Below are 15,107 nucleotides of genomic sequence, written 5' to 3'. Positions count from 1 at the left end.
ATGCAGCTCAATATTGAAAAAACAAAGAACCCAATCAAAAAATGGGCAGAAGACCTAAATAGACATTTCTCCAAAGAAGACAGATGGCCGAGAAGCCCATGAAGAACTGCTCAACATCACTAATTATTAGAGAAATGCAAATCAAAACTACAATGAGGCATCACCTCACACCAGTTAGAATGGGCATCATTAGAAAATCTCCAAACAGCAGATGCTGGAGAGGGTGTGGAGAAATGGGAACCCTCTTGCACTGTTGGTGGGAATGTAAATTGATACAGCCACTATGGAGAACAGTATGGAGATTCCTTAAAAAACTAAAAATAGAATTACCATATGACTCAGCAATCCCACTACTGGGCATATACCCAGAGAAAACCATAATTCAGAAAGTCACATGCACGCCAATGTTCATTGTAGTACTGTTTACAATAGACAGGTCATGGAAGCAACCTAAATGCCCATCAAGAGACAAATGGATAAAGAAGATGTGGTACATATATACAATGGAATATTACTCAGGCATGAAAAGGAACGAAATTGGGTCATTTGTAGAGACGTGGATGGACCTAGAGACTGTCATACAGAGTGAAATAAGTCAAAAAGAGCAAAACAAATACCGTATATTAACACATCTATGTGGAAAAAATGGTACAGATGAACCAGTTTGCAGGGCAGAAATAGAGACACAGATGTAGAGAACACACGTATGGACACCAAGATGGGAAAGCAGGGGCGAGGCGAGTGGGGCGTGTTGAGATGAATTGGGAGATTGGGATTGACATGTATACACTAATATGTATAAAATGGATAACTAATAAGAACCTGCTGTATTAAAAAATAAATTCAAAAAGCACAAATCATAAGTGCATAGTGCATAGAAATTTTACAATGTAAACACTTCGTTTAGGAGCAGGGTGAAGAATCGCTTATTATCTGCCCCCCAGGACTTCCCTGGTGGCACAGTGGTTAAGAATCTGCCTGTCAATGCAGGGGACGTGGGTTTGATTCCTGGTCTGGGAAGATCCCACATGCCGCGGAGCAACTCAGCCCATGCGCCACAACTACTGAGCCTGTGCTCTAGAGCCCACGCACCACAACTACTGAGCCCCCATGCCGCAACTACTGAAGCCCGCATGCCTAGAGCCCCTGCTCCGCAACAAGAGAAGCCACTGCAATTAGAAGCCCGCACACCGCAACAAAGAGTAGCCCCCACTCGCCGCAACTAGAGAAAGCCTGCACGTAGCAGTGAAGATCCAACACAGCCAGAAGTTTAAAAAAAAAAATAGTACTTCTCTCTGCCCCCAGAGGTTTCCTGTGCTCCCCCTTCTGGTACCATCTCCCTGCAGGGGTAACCATTTTCCTGAGTTCTAGCACTTGAGATTCGTCTTGGCTGGTTTCCAACTTTATATACGTGGAATCATACAGTATATATTGTGTCCAACTTCTTTCAATTCTGTTTGTGAGATTCATCTATGTTATTGTATGTTGCAATTGTTTGTTCATCCTCATTGCTGTATAGTGTTCCCTCAGTGAATAGTCCGTAATTTACATATCCGTTCTACTGTTGCTGGACACTGGGGGTTGTTCCACTTCTGGGCTAGTACAGAGAATACAGAGGATGCTGCCATAACATCTGGGGTGGATCTTCTCGTGGAGATACATACATCTAGGAGTGCCGTTGCCCGATAGCAGCATGTACAAATATTCAGGTACTGCCCCAGAGTTTTCCAGTTTGACAGCTTATACTCCTACTAGCAGTGTAGGAGAGTTTGATTCCAGATGTATAGTTTGAAGGTAAACGAAAAGGACAGCAGCTCAGATTGGAAGTGAGGATTAGAGAGGAATCAAGAATGACTCCAAAGGTCTCGGTCTGAGCAGCTGAAAGGTTAGACTTGGTATCAGGGATGAGGAGCAGGTCTTGGGAATCGAAGATTGGAAATTCACTTTTAGACAAGTTTGAGATGCCTCCCTCCCCAGACCTCCAAATGGGGATTTGGGGAGGTGGTAGACATACAAGTCTAAACATCTGAGGTGTGGTCTGGGCTGAAGATACAACGTTGGGAGTTATAAATGAATAAGTGGCTTTTAAACCACAATAAAGAAAGATACAGGGCTTCCCTGGTGGCGCAGTGGTTGAGAGTCCGCCTGCCGATGCAGGGGACACGGGTTCGTGCCCCGGTCCGGGAAGATCCCACATGCCGCAGAGCGGCTGGGCCCGTGAGCCATGGCCGCTGAGCCTGTGCGTCCGGAGCCTGTGCTCCGCAACGGGAGAGGCCACAGCAGTGAGAGGCCCACGTACCGAAAAAAAAAAAACAAAAAAAAAACAGAGGTGAGTGTAGGTGAGAAGCCCAATATCACAGATCATGGAGAGAGGAAGAATCAGCAGAGGAGACTGAGCAGTGAATCCAGGAGACAGTGCTGTCCTGGAAGCAAGCTAGGAAAGGTGCCCCAGGAGAAAGGAGTGAGCACCTGGGTCGGAAACAGCTGAGCGGGCAAGGGAAGGAGTCCTGAGAATGGACCGCTCGATTTAGCCACGTCTGGGATCGTTGGTGACCTTGACAAGACAGTTAACTGTAAGAAGCAATGGGAGGAGAGAGACTGAGACAAAGTAGGTATAGACATCTCTTGACGAGTTTTGCTATAAGATAGAGTAGAAAGAAACAGGACAGAAGCCAGAAGGGAAAGTGGGGTCAAGCAAAGGGATTTTTTTCTTGAGATGGAGAAGCAGCAGTGTGTTTTCTTGTATTCCTTCCTACTAGAATGTATGCCTGGGGTCTGGGTTGTCTTGTTTACTGCTGCATCCCCAGTACCTAGAACAGGGCCCTGCACGTAGGGACAATCAATAATTACCTCTAAATAAACTAATGAATCAGACCTGATAAATGAGAAACTCACATTATATGCTAAATAGTGATAAGGGCCAAGGAGATAGAATGAAGCAGGAAAGAGGGTATAACAGCCTGGGGGTGGCAGTTGCTATTTTAGCTGAGCTTATCACTAAGGCCTCATGAGAAGGAGACTTCTGAGCAAAAATATGAGGAAGTAAGGAAATTGGTCATGTCGTATCTGGGAGAATAACATTCAGGCAGAGAAAAGAGCCAGTGCAAAGGCCCCAAGGCAGGACCAATCTGGTACTGTGCCTGGGGTAGTTTGAACAAGGCAAAGTGGTAGGAGAGGAGGGCATAGAAACAGTGAGGGGGTCAGGCCATACAGAGCTTTGTAGGTTACTGCAGGGACTTTGTCTTTCGTGATGAGTGAGATGGGGAGGCCACCTGTGGGTTTGAGCGGAGGAGTGACCTGATTTGATTTATATTTGATAAAACTCAACATCCATACTGAGTAGTGATGTGTGGAATGCTTACCCTTTGATCTTAGAAACACAGTAAAGTCCCCTGCTCTTCCCACTTCTATTCAACGTTGTGCTGGAGCTTCAAACCAGAGCATGAGTCCAGGGAAAAAAAAGTCATTATCTATAGATGGCAGGATTGTGAACATAAAAAATACACAACAATCTGCAGGTAAATTATTCAAATAAAAAGAGAATCTAACACTGCTAGAGATAAAAAGAGTCACTCTATAAGATAAAAGTTTTATTTCTCCAGGAAGATATAACAATTTAAAGTTTGATTGCCTAACAGCTTCAAAATCTATAAAGTAAAAATGGATGCAATTAAAAGGAGAACTAGACAAATCCACAATCATAGTGGAAGATACTAACACCCTTCTCTCAGTGATTGACAGAGCAAGCAGAGAAAAAAAAAATCAGAATATGAAGATAGGAACCATACCAAAGCAAATTTGGCCTAACAGACAAATAAAGCACGGCCCTCAAACTGCTGCATCCACTCTCTAACCACATAGAGAATATTTGTAAAGATTGGCAACACTATACCTTGTGAGGCAAGTCTCAACAAAGTTCAGTAGACTGAATCGGGACTTTCCTGGTGGCACAGTGATTAAGAATCCACCTGCAAATGCAGGGGACACGGGTTTGATCCCTGGTCCGGGAAGATCCCCCATGCCGCGGAGCAACTAAGCCCGTGAGTCACAACTACTGAAGCCTGCGCACCTAGAGCCCATGCTCCGCAACAAGAGAAGCCACTGCAATGAGAAGCCCATGCACCGCAATGAGGAGTAGCCCCCACTCGCCGCAACTAGAGAAAGCCTGCGCGCAGCAATGAAGACCCAACACAGCCAAAAAAAAAAAAAAAAGTAGACTGAATTACACAGTGTTCTACTGAAAATTCCCATGTGCTATAATCATAAAATTGACTGTCTACAGCAATGAAAATACACAAGTGACAGCTACATACAACATGGATGTGTCCCACAGACAGGATGTTAAACAACAGAAGTAAAACAGAAAAATACATTAGGATTCCATTTCCATAAAGTTCAAAACCAGGCAAAACCAAGCTACATTTTGTAGGGTATGTGGATAGATAGTAAAATCATAAAGAAAAGCTAAGAAACAGAATAGTGGTAATCTCTGGGCAGGTGGGGCGTTGGAGAACTGCACAGAGGAAGGGTGGAAAGTGCTCTTGAGCAGTAGACATTTCTTCATTTATGTGGTGGCTACATGGGCACTAACAATTATTTGCTACATTACACACATGTGAATGTACTTTCCTATAGGTATCCTATATAGTCGGAATTTTAAATTAGTGAATAAATGAAAACAAAACATGAGAGACCGTGATAAAATGTAATTCTGGTAGGATGTATGTTGGGAAATGGAAAACAGAAAGTCAGAAATTTGGGAAGTATGTCACTCCCTGTGATACAGCAGGGAATCCATGTAGCAAAATCCCTCCCCAAGGGCCGTGAACTATATCCAGGCAATGTGGCACCTTGGTAAGCAGGGAAAAGATTTCAAGCTCCTCAAGTTCAGGAGGAGAAATTTTTGTTTGCATATACAACAAAATTATCTTTAAGATCTTTTTTCTGTTGACTCAGTGTATTTTAGAGAAGAAATTTGAAAGGTGGAAAATGCCACGCGACTTCTAAACGAACACTCACTTGGCATCCTGCGTCTGTGCTTTAAATCTACATAGAGCATCCTGCCGTGAAACCAGGTTGAAGAACCAGCATGCTCCTGAAACTTTAACCTTCCTACAGATCCTCTGGGGGTCTTGCTAAAACGTAGGTTCTGACTTAGGAGGCCTGGAGAGGGGCCCAAGAGTCTGCATTTCTCACAGGCTCCCCAGTGGTGCCCATTCTGGGCCAGAGACCACATTTTGCATATCGACAGGTGAAAGAAATCCAGTGTAATTTGAGCTATTGAGCTTGTGAAACGAAGCATGTGCGTTTTCTGGCAGAGTGAGATTCATAGGGCTTCTCCTGTTATGAAATGAGAGAACAGGCACAAAACAGCACAGCAGGACACAGTGAAACTCCTTTGGGGGTCACTAATTGAGACAGCGTGGCCCCAGGCGTACTCTGACCCTTGAAAATATTTTCACAGGGCTCTGTTTTTCTCCACCAGATTATGCCTTCTAGTTGGTCTTGATTGCTTGTTCCCAGCAAAAATATTTGAGGTGAAGAAATAAATTTAGCCAACACCAACACAAAGTACGGAATGGTTCATCGCTGCTCTCAGGCCGGTGTTTTCATAGTATGTGGCTGGATCTTACTAACGCAGGTGATCAGCTGAGTGGTCGTGGTGAGAAGCCACAATGTTTTCCAAATAAGCTTGTTTCTGCATCTGTTCCCTCTGACCTGAAAAATGCCTGTTTGTTCCATTTGGGCCTTTCTAAACAATGCCTACTTGGTGCTCTTTACCCGAATGAGTTCCTTCAGACAACAGAAGGATCCGTTTACAGAAAAGCCTTTCAGGTTGCTTTCTTGAAACAGCTGTCCTTTGGAAGTGGGCATGTGGACAAAAGGACACAGCATATTAAATTTATTATTTTCTTTAACCTTACTCTGAGTCTCACAAAGCCCTGAGTTTTTACCAGTAAGTAATAGTAAAGTATACAAATTCAAACAGTTATGCTATCGCTTCCCTGGTGGCGCAGTGGTTGAGAGTCCGCCTGTCGATGCAGGGGACACGGGTTCGTGTCCCGGTCCGGGAGGATCCCACATGCCACGGAGCGGCTGGGCCCGTGAGCCATGGCCACTGAGCCTGCGCGTCCGGAACCTGTGCTCCGCAACGGGAGAGGCCACAACAGTGAGAGGCCCGCGTACCGCAAAAAAAAAAAAACCATTTATGCTATGATTTCCCTATCATTTTAGGTTAAGTCTTCTTTGCTTTCAAGCCTTAGACTTCTCATTTTCTTTTCTCTCATTTTTAAATCTGCCATCAAAGTAATCTGTGTCCCATTAGTTTTTTCATATCTCACAGCAGAAGCAGCCCTAGAAACAGAGCCACAGCCTGGAGCTGCCACTCCAGTCCCAGCTCTGTGCGGTCACCGGACTTCAGTCCTAGCCAGTGATTCTTCGCCGTCCTAGGGGCATTCTGCCTCACTTAGATGTGCCAGATACTCTAAATTTAGTGGAGAAGGTCAGTATTGTCTCTCATTTTGTGAACGTAAATCGCAAGCTCAGGTTACATACTCATTTTTTTCCCAAAGTCTGTCAGTAACAAATACAATTAATTGCCTAAGTGCATTTACAGTGCTATAGTATGTATCACACATGCCATATAAAGACTAAATTGAACATGTTCTCTGCAAGTTATAAGGAGGAAAAAACGGTGTTAAATGGCCCCCAATGAAACAATCAGGCAAATCCTGAATGTAGGACATTCTGCAATTTAAACAATTAGCCTGGTCTCTTCAGAAAGTCAATTATCATGAAATTTAAAAGGTAGGAAAACTGTCCTAAAAGCAACTCTATTCATAACAACCAAATGCAATATATGAACACTGATTAGATCCTGGAGAGCTATAAAAAGCATTTGGCATCAGCTCCCTGAAATGTTCACTTTGCATACCATCACAGAGTCTAAAGTTATTCACCTCTGTAGAACATTTGAATTCTTATCACTCTTCTAAATTATATGCTATTCTACTTGTCCAGGACCTAAGTTCTACCTTTCTATTTTTTTCAAAATCCCCAAAATGAAACAGTCCTCTGCAGTGAGACCTGTGTCATGGATTAAGCGCTCACCGTGATGTTCTGGAGCCTCATCCTGATGCATCTTGAGATTGATAGAGAGATTTTTTTTTTTAAATCCTGCATAAGATTGACTGGACTGCATGAATCCATAGCGGAAAATGCTCAGCTCCTAGTACTTTAAGTATGGCTCTGTCTCAGTTTCTTTCTCTTTTCATTCTAGAATTCTAGGTAAGCGTTTATTGCCCTGCATAGCTTGTCTATATATCTTAACTTCTTTTCATATTTTTTACCTATTTATCTCTCTGTGCAGTGTTCCAGAAAATTTCTTATGACATATCTTTGAGTTCATCAAATCTCTCCTCAACTGTGTCTAATCCACTTTTAAACCCATTCATAGGGTTTCTAATTTCAGTTATTTTTCATTTCTAAAAGTTCCATTTGGCTCTTATTCTAATAATCTATCATTTTCCATTCCTTGTTCTCTACTTTTTATTTTCTGCTTTACCGACAATGGAGAGAGGAGTGCAGAAATCTCCATCATGAGAGCAGATACGTCAGTTTCTCCTTGTAGTCTATCACTCTTTGCTTCCTGGTTTTTGAAGCTATTTTACTAATTGTATTCAACTTTCAGAATGTTACATCTTTCTAGTGATAGATGTTCTTTCTATCACTAATAACACTCTTTGGTTTAAAGTCTATTTTGTCTGATGTAATACAGCTCCTCTTAGCTTTCTTTTGGATAACGTTATCCTGCTATATCCTTTTCATCATTTTACTGTAAATATTTCTGTGATCTTGTTTGATTTTTCTCTTGTAAATGGCATGTAAGTGTATGTGTGAATTTTTTTATTCTGGTCTTATAGTCTCTTTCACCTGGTCCACTTAATCCATTTATATTTATTGTAATTAATGATACATTTAGACTAGGTACAATAAAACTACCATACTCAATATTGATGATGTTAAAGACATCCTCACCAATTAAACCAACAAGCCTACACTAACTTTAATACCAGATATTAATTCAATATTGAATATTTCCCAGATCATGTGAACCTGAAATTCATTCTGATCAGTTTCCTTTATATTTCCAAGAATTTATATAAGCACTTAAATTTCCTTTAAACCAGTTAAATAGAGCTAATTTACAAATTAATTTTGATAATACCACCTGGAGGTAAAGACATCATATCTATAATATACACAGACATACATACATCCACGTGGACACAGATATCTCATAGTTTTCCTGCTTGGATTAAAAGGCCTCTTCCCCCACCCCCTTTTTTTTTTCAGTCTTAGGAATAGGAGAGGGTCAGATAAGATGAGTTCTTGAGAGCCCTGGTAGAACATTTACATCTCAAAGGCACCCAGAGAAAAAAATAAGTTCCTCGTAGAAAACCAGCATCTTCTAACTGCATATGCAAAAACCAGTTTTGGAATGTCAAAAGAGCCCATTTTGGCCATTTTCATGGTGGTTTCCTTCAGTTCTCAAATAGCCAGTTCAGTCTAAACAAACCACAGTAATAGACAATAATACATATCGTTCACTCACCTTCACACTTCCAGGTGAACTTACCTGCTCTGAATCAGACTCAAGACCAAATTTAAACTATCAGTTTCTAGGACTGTCTAGACCACATTCAAGTTACCAGGACCCTCTAAATGGTCAAAACCAGGGCCCTCTAACAAGGGTCAATACCAGGAATGTCTCTGAGAATGATTAATCCTTTCACTTTCTTCCTCTCCTACAGGTAGAGTTTCCTCCAAAACCAGGACCCCTTAATGAGGGTCAAAACCAGGGAGAGAAAACAGGATTTGGACATAATGTACCAAGACACTCATGCACACACCCAAGATAAAAGCCAAACCAATTCCAAAAGGCTTACATTGATAGAATATCATAAAAGCCTATACATAAACAATTTCATCCCATTTTCCTTCCCTTTTACAAAACAGTTCTAATTGAAAGATGGTGTTATAATCTAAAGCACCATTGAGGGGCCATTGTTCTCCAGATCCCAGGGAGTACTGAGGCCAAGCAGTATTACAATAAAATATCATTTTTTCCTTCATGGGAGCATAGCTGAAGATCTCCCAGTTTTGCAAAATACACCCTAGGGTGTTGTGGTCTGAATGCAGGTTGGAAAAGAATTTCCAGACATAAGGCAGAATGTAAAGAAGATAGAATTTATTAGAGGGAAGGGTTGCTGCCAGAACAGCGGGCAGACTTCCTAGTAGTCTAGGAGAGTCAAGACTGAACATGTGCTATTGATCAGTTTTTATAGCCAGAAAACAAAGGAATGGTCCAAGTAAAAATTTCGTTTGCTGATTGGTCGAGGCACATATACCTTCCTTCTATAGGGTGGGAGTAGGACAGGGCAGATGCCTTTCCTTATTTGGGTCAGGTCCCGTTACCCGGGTGGGTGTCACCCAGGTGGGCTCAGGAATTTCATAACCATCGCAACATGGTGGGGAGGGTGATTAAGAGTCTGGTAGGGGGTGTGATGCTGACACTTTTTCAGGCAGGGTTGTCCTTTGTCCTTGAAGCACCATTGTCCTTGGAGCACCACATATGGGACTACAAGGTGGAATAGAGTTATGGTTTCCCATTATTCTTTCACATGGCTGGTATTACTAGAAACAGGCAGATCAGTATCTGATGGCCTCTCAGGGTTGCAGTTCCCTAGCACAAGAATGGAAGGTTTCCTACTTGCCATTCCAGATGGGGGCGCAGGCAAGCCTTGGTCTAACAGGGAGTTTCCCAATTACCACTCAGGTGGTGCCTGATGGCCAAGGAACTCCTCAACCCAGAATGGAAAATCCAATTAAAGCAGTACTCCACCCAAAACCAGACGATCAAGTCCTATGCCTTTCCCTCCCAAAAAAGGGAAATTCCAATCAAGGCAACCCAGTAGGGAAGAATATCCTGATGTCCCACACAAGGTTCTGGCACTTGCCAGAGGTGTCTAAGAGACCAGGACCAGAGCCTTGTTTCCTTCACCGTAGAACCAAAAGCACCATGGGTCAGCAATGCCTGGTCAGCAGCAAGTTCTAGGGTTTGCCCCTGAGACGAAGGTGCTCAGGCAGCTGCTGGACAGAATCTGAGTGTCACCACCAGCCAGGGGACAATGTGCCATGGGCAAGATGCCCACTTGGGACAGCTGTCATTTCATGGTTGCCAAAACTTTAACTGAACTGAACTTGGGTCTGCTCACCTGCTGCACAACAAACCCAATCTACTGACACCAGGTTGTGGTGAAGGAAAGTACAGCATTTATTTGCAGAGCACCAAGCAAGGAGAACAGGCAGCTCATGCTCAAAAGACCCTAACTCTCCGATGGCTTTCAGGGAAGGGTTTCTAAAGGCAGTGTTTGGGGTGAGGGCTGCAGGGTGCAAGACTTTCTTCTGATTGGTTGGTGTTGAGGTAACAGGTTGGTGTTTCAGGAATCTTAATTATCAACCCTCCCTCTGGTCCCAGTCTGGGGTCTTGGAGTCAGCATGTAGTCCTCCACCTGGGCGGGTGTCTTAGTTTCTGCATAAAAACTCAAAGATATGCGTCAGACTGTTATGTGTGTCTCTTGAGGGGAAACTAAGACTGTTTTATCACTGAACTAATTGGTTTTCCTACGGAACCATTTGCTTTCTCTTTGTTTCTGCATGCCCTCACTTCCCTAATTAGTAACTGCTTAAGTCTGCTCTTTGAAACTCAGGGAAGGCCTAGGAGACTAAAGCCTTTTTCTACAAACAAGAAACGGGGACACAGAGGAACTTATGTACCCAGGAAGGCTTCAGAGGGTCCTGCTCAGTTTCACTGTCTCCTCAGCACCACACACAACACACACACACACACACACACACAGGCATGTATGCACCCACATATGTACACATGCAGGCACACACAAATACATGCACATACATATGTGCACACACTCAGCCCCGGAGCAGGGGCTCCCCCAGGCTCTTGGGAGGGCCCTCATCTTCACCACCTGAGCTAGACCAGTCCCCACAGCAGCTTCAGTGTTCTTCTGCAGAACCTCCTCCTGGCGGCTTCCACACGCCTATTTGCACTGTGTGTGTCTCTGTGCTCCCCATGGGAGAGTGAGCAGGTGCCTTGGAGAGCAGGGAAGGGAGGGCCATGTTCAGAGGTTTTACCTCAAGTCCCCAAGCTGGCTCCTGGCACACAGTAGTAGGTGGGCAATAAAGACTTGAAATGCCTGAAGAAACCTTCTGCAACATGGACGTCTCGGGGTCTTGGATGCTATGGAATTTATACTGAAGTGCTCAGATTCTGCAGCAGGCTTCTCCTCTATCAGCTAACTTCAGTGAGACTCAACCGTGCTCCTGGCGCTAGGGAAAAAAGGATGACTTAGACGTGATACCAGCCACAGCCCAGAGGGGACATGTATCTTACACTTTTCCTGACAAGGCAGCACTGAAAGTGTTAGAAGCCAGATGTACACCCAGGCTTGAGGGCAGGGGAGAGGGAGTGATATATTCTGGCTGGGGATAGAGGTGCTGGGGCTTCTTAAATAGGGTAATATTCCATCTGGGTCGAGAAGAATGGACAGGCTTTTCCTGGGTGAAGAAGGGAGAAGGTGTTCCTGGCTGAGGGAACTGCCCAGAAGTATAAAAATGCACAGCGTTTTCCGGGAGGTGAAAAGTCTAGCTTCTCCTGGAACCTAGGCAAGCAAGGGGCAAATTCCTCAGGGCCCAACTTTTTAAAATTCCTAGAGCCTTCCAGACCAGGCTGAGGAGTTTGGACTTTATCTTGTGGGGAACTGGGAGCCACTGAAAGGGGATTAAGTAACAGCAGGATCACTAGGGTGAGCACGTACTGAAAGCTGTGTGGCGATAGCTGGTGGGTGAGAAACTGGAACGCTGGCGCGGGGCCATGACCCACACCCACACAGCTGAGTCGGGGCCATCCCCACTTTCTCCACCCTCTTCCCTAAATTAGATGACTCGGGCAGGCTGGCCTATCCTTCAGGGAGCGTGTCCTGCGTGACGTGGCACAGTGAGACTAGACAGGCCAGTCCACGGGAAGATTTCTTCCTCACTGCTAGTGGAGGCCCCCGGGGAGCACTTGGGGTGGGGCTTAGCTAAGCCGAAAACCCTGCTGCCCTTGGGCCCCTGACCACTGAGAGCTGAACTCGCTCCCCTCGCCCCTGACACACAGAAGTTACTTCCCCAGCCCTGGGTCCCTGTAGAGTGCTGGGCCAGCACCTACAGGCTGGTGAGTGCCACCTGGTACATTTTCAGGAATTTTGTGACTTGATTGCTAAACACAGCCTTTTTTTTTTTTTTTTAAGAATTCTTTTCTTTTTCGTGTTTTTTTTTTTAATTTATTTTATTTTTGGCTGCATTGTGTTTTCGTTGCTGTGCACAGGCTTTCTCTAGTTGCGGCAAGCGGGGGCCTACTCTTCGTTGGGGTGTGCGGGCATCTCACTGCAGTGGCTTCTCGTTGCGGAGCGTGAGCTCCAGGCGCATGGGCTTCAGTAGTTGCAGCACGAGAGCTCAGTAGTTGTGGCTCGTGGGCTTTAGAGCACAGGCTCAGTAGTTATGGCGCACGGTCTTAGTTGCTCCGCGGCATGTGGGATCTTCCCAGACCAGGGCCCGAACCCGCATCCCCTGCATTGGCAGGCAGATTCTTAACCACTGTGCCACCAGGGAAGTCCCGTAAACACAGCCATTATTAAAAATTAAGTTATATGAACTAACAAATTATTTAAAACAGAGGTAGTCAATACTCAAAGCCCACCACTTCCTAATTATTTTCTACACTATTAGCTCTGTTCTTGAGGTTATCTGTATCATTGCATATGTGTGGTGGAGGTTCTGTTTAACGGTGAGCTACTGCAGTTCTCTCCCAACTCCATGTTCAGTGACACCATGTTGGTAGCTTGGAATCGGCTGTGGTGGGAATATTTACACCATAGAAATTGGTAAACCTACATATCAGAGCTCTTGCCGCAGAGAGCCAGTTGTTAGCCATCTGCCAGCCCACCACCACTAACGTCCACCCCCCTGCTTTGCTGGCTCCCTGGGCAAGCACACCCACCCAGGCCTGTTCTGTCCTCTGCTAGCAGCCACAGCAGCACAATGGGTCTTGTCAGGTTAGAGTCTTGTCAGATGGGGTTCAGGAAAGTGTGGGGATGTTATCAGGAGGCCTGAGGTGTTACTTAGTCCTGTTACAGGGATGCCTCCTTGTGCTACCCACAGCCCTACCCAGGGCCTCACAGCATGAACAGGCTCCCAGGGAGTCTGCCAGTGTGACTGGACAGAGGTGCTGGCCTGATCCCTGGGGGAGGGAATCGAAGAGGGGCCTTGCTTATGTCAAACCAACAAACACCAAGCCACCTCCTCTTCCAGGTAACAGGCTGGGCATCTCTCCAAGGTGCCCAGTGTCTGAAATGCGGCCACATAGCCAGGTACTGTCTAGGAAAAAGTCATTTATGAGAACAAGAACATGCCAGGCGGATGGCTAGAGGCAGCAACATGCCTTCTTTACTATTTGACAGCATTAAAAGGCAGCCCTCTCTGTGGGTCTCTGAGACTTATTTTGCCACAAATTTTAATTATCAGGAATATCATCATGACCTTGGAGTTGGTAAGGGAGGGATCTCGTAAAATGACAATAAAAAAAAAAACTAAAGGAGAAGACTAAGGTGAAAGATTGGTAAATTGGGACTTTATTAAAATTAAGAACGTCTGTTCATCAAAAGACACCACTGATAAAATAAAAAGGCAACTCACAGACTGAGAGAAGAAATCTGTAATACATAAAACTGACAAAGGACCCATATTCAGAATATATAAAGAACTATACAGACAAGCCATTTAAAAGCTGGCAAAAGACTTGAACAGGCACTCCATGAAAGAGGATATGCAAATGACCCAATCCGCCTATGGAAAGGTATGCAGCCTTATTAGCATTAGGGAAATTAAGATTAATAGCCACAGCTAACTATCACTACACACCCACAACACCGGGTGGAACTTTGAAAACAATGACAAGCGTTGGTGAGGACGCACAGCGACTGAAACCCTCGGGAGCGTAACCTGGTACTACCTCTCTGGAAACAGTTTGGCAATGGCTACTAAAGGTGCACACATACCTACCTGATGGCCCGGAGTTCCCAGCAATGAGTGGATTCATGCACCTAAGGACACGTACTAGGATGTTCAGTAACGCTTTATTCATCACAGTCCCAAACTGGAGACAACACAAACGTCCCTCAGCCATGAACTCGAGTATGTTCACACCTCAGAACCCTAGGGGGCAGGGATAAAGGACATCATACACTGCACACCAGAATGTGAGTAAATCCCACCGAGGAAGCCAGGCAGCAAAGAGCACATACTGCATGAGTTCAGTTTTGTAGAGGTCAGAGCAGCTGAAACTGACCTCTGGGATAGAAACCAGGATAGTGGGTTCCTCTGGGGAGGAGGTGAGGGGTAAACAAAAACACTGCCTAGAATTCGAAGTCTCAAAATCAAAATCGTCTCCCCTGCTGCATTGAGAACTTTTTCTCCTTTGCTTGTTGGAGGTAGGAAGGTCGAGGACAGGTGGTATGTCTGAGGAGCCCCTATCTTCCTCAGCACACCCCGCTTTCTCCTGTGCCGCTAGCCAGGCAGGAACTCCTGGGACAGTCCAACCAGGGGTTGAGCCACAGTGGTGATTTCATTTTGGCATCAACTAAGATTCCCACTGGCACCTCTGCTTTTCATCTCCTTTTAATTTTACTTATTTATCAAGTATTTTCTTAGCTCTTACTCTGTACCAGGTGCACTGTTCAAAGTATGTCATTAGTGTGTTATTCATTCAGCCTGTAGTAATGACTTCTTTGTTGAGCACTTAGTATGTGCCCGATAGTAAGCTAAATTCTCAATTAATTCTCACATGAACTCATGGAAGGGGAAAATATTTGTTCCCATTATAGATAAGGAAACAGAGGCTCAGAGAGGTTAAATGACTTGTACAAGGTCACACAGCCAAGTTGGTGGCAGAACTGAGATTCAAAGCCAGATCCTGCTTCACTCCCAAA

Source organism: Grampus griseus (assembly GCF_964374135.1).
Source record: "Grampus griseus genome assembly, chromosome: 10".
Classification (NCBI taxonomy): Eukaryota; Metazoa; Chordata; class Mammalia; order Artiodactyla; family Delphinidae; genus Grampus; species Grampus griseus.
Note: the sequence above shows the minus strand (reverse complement) of the source record.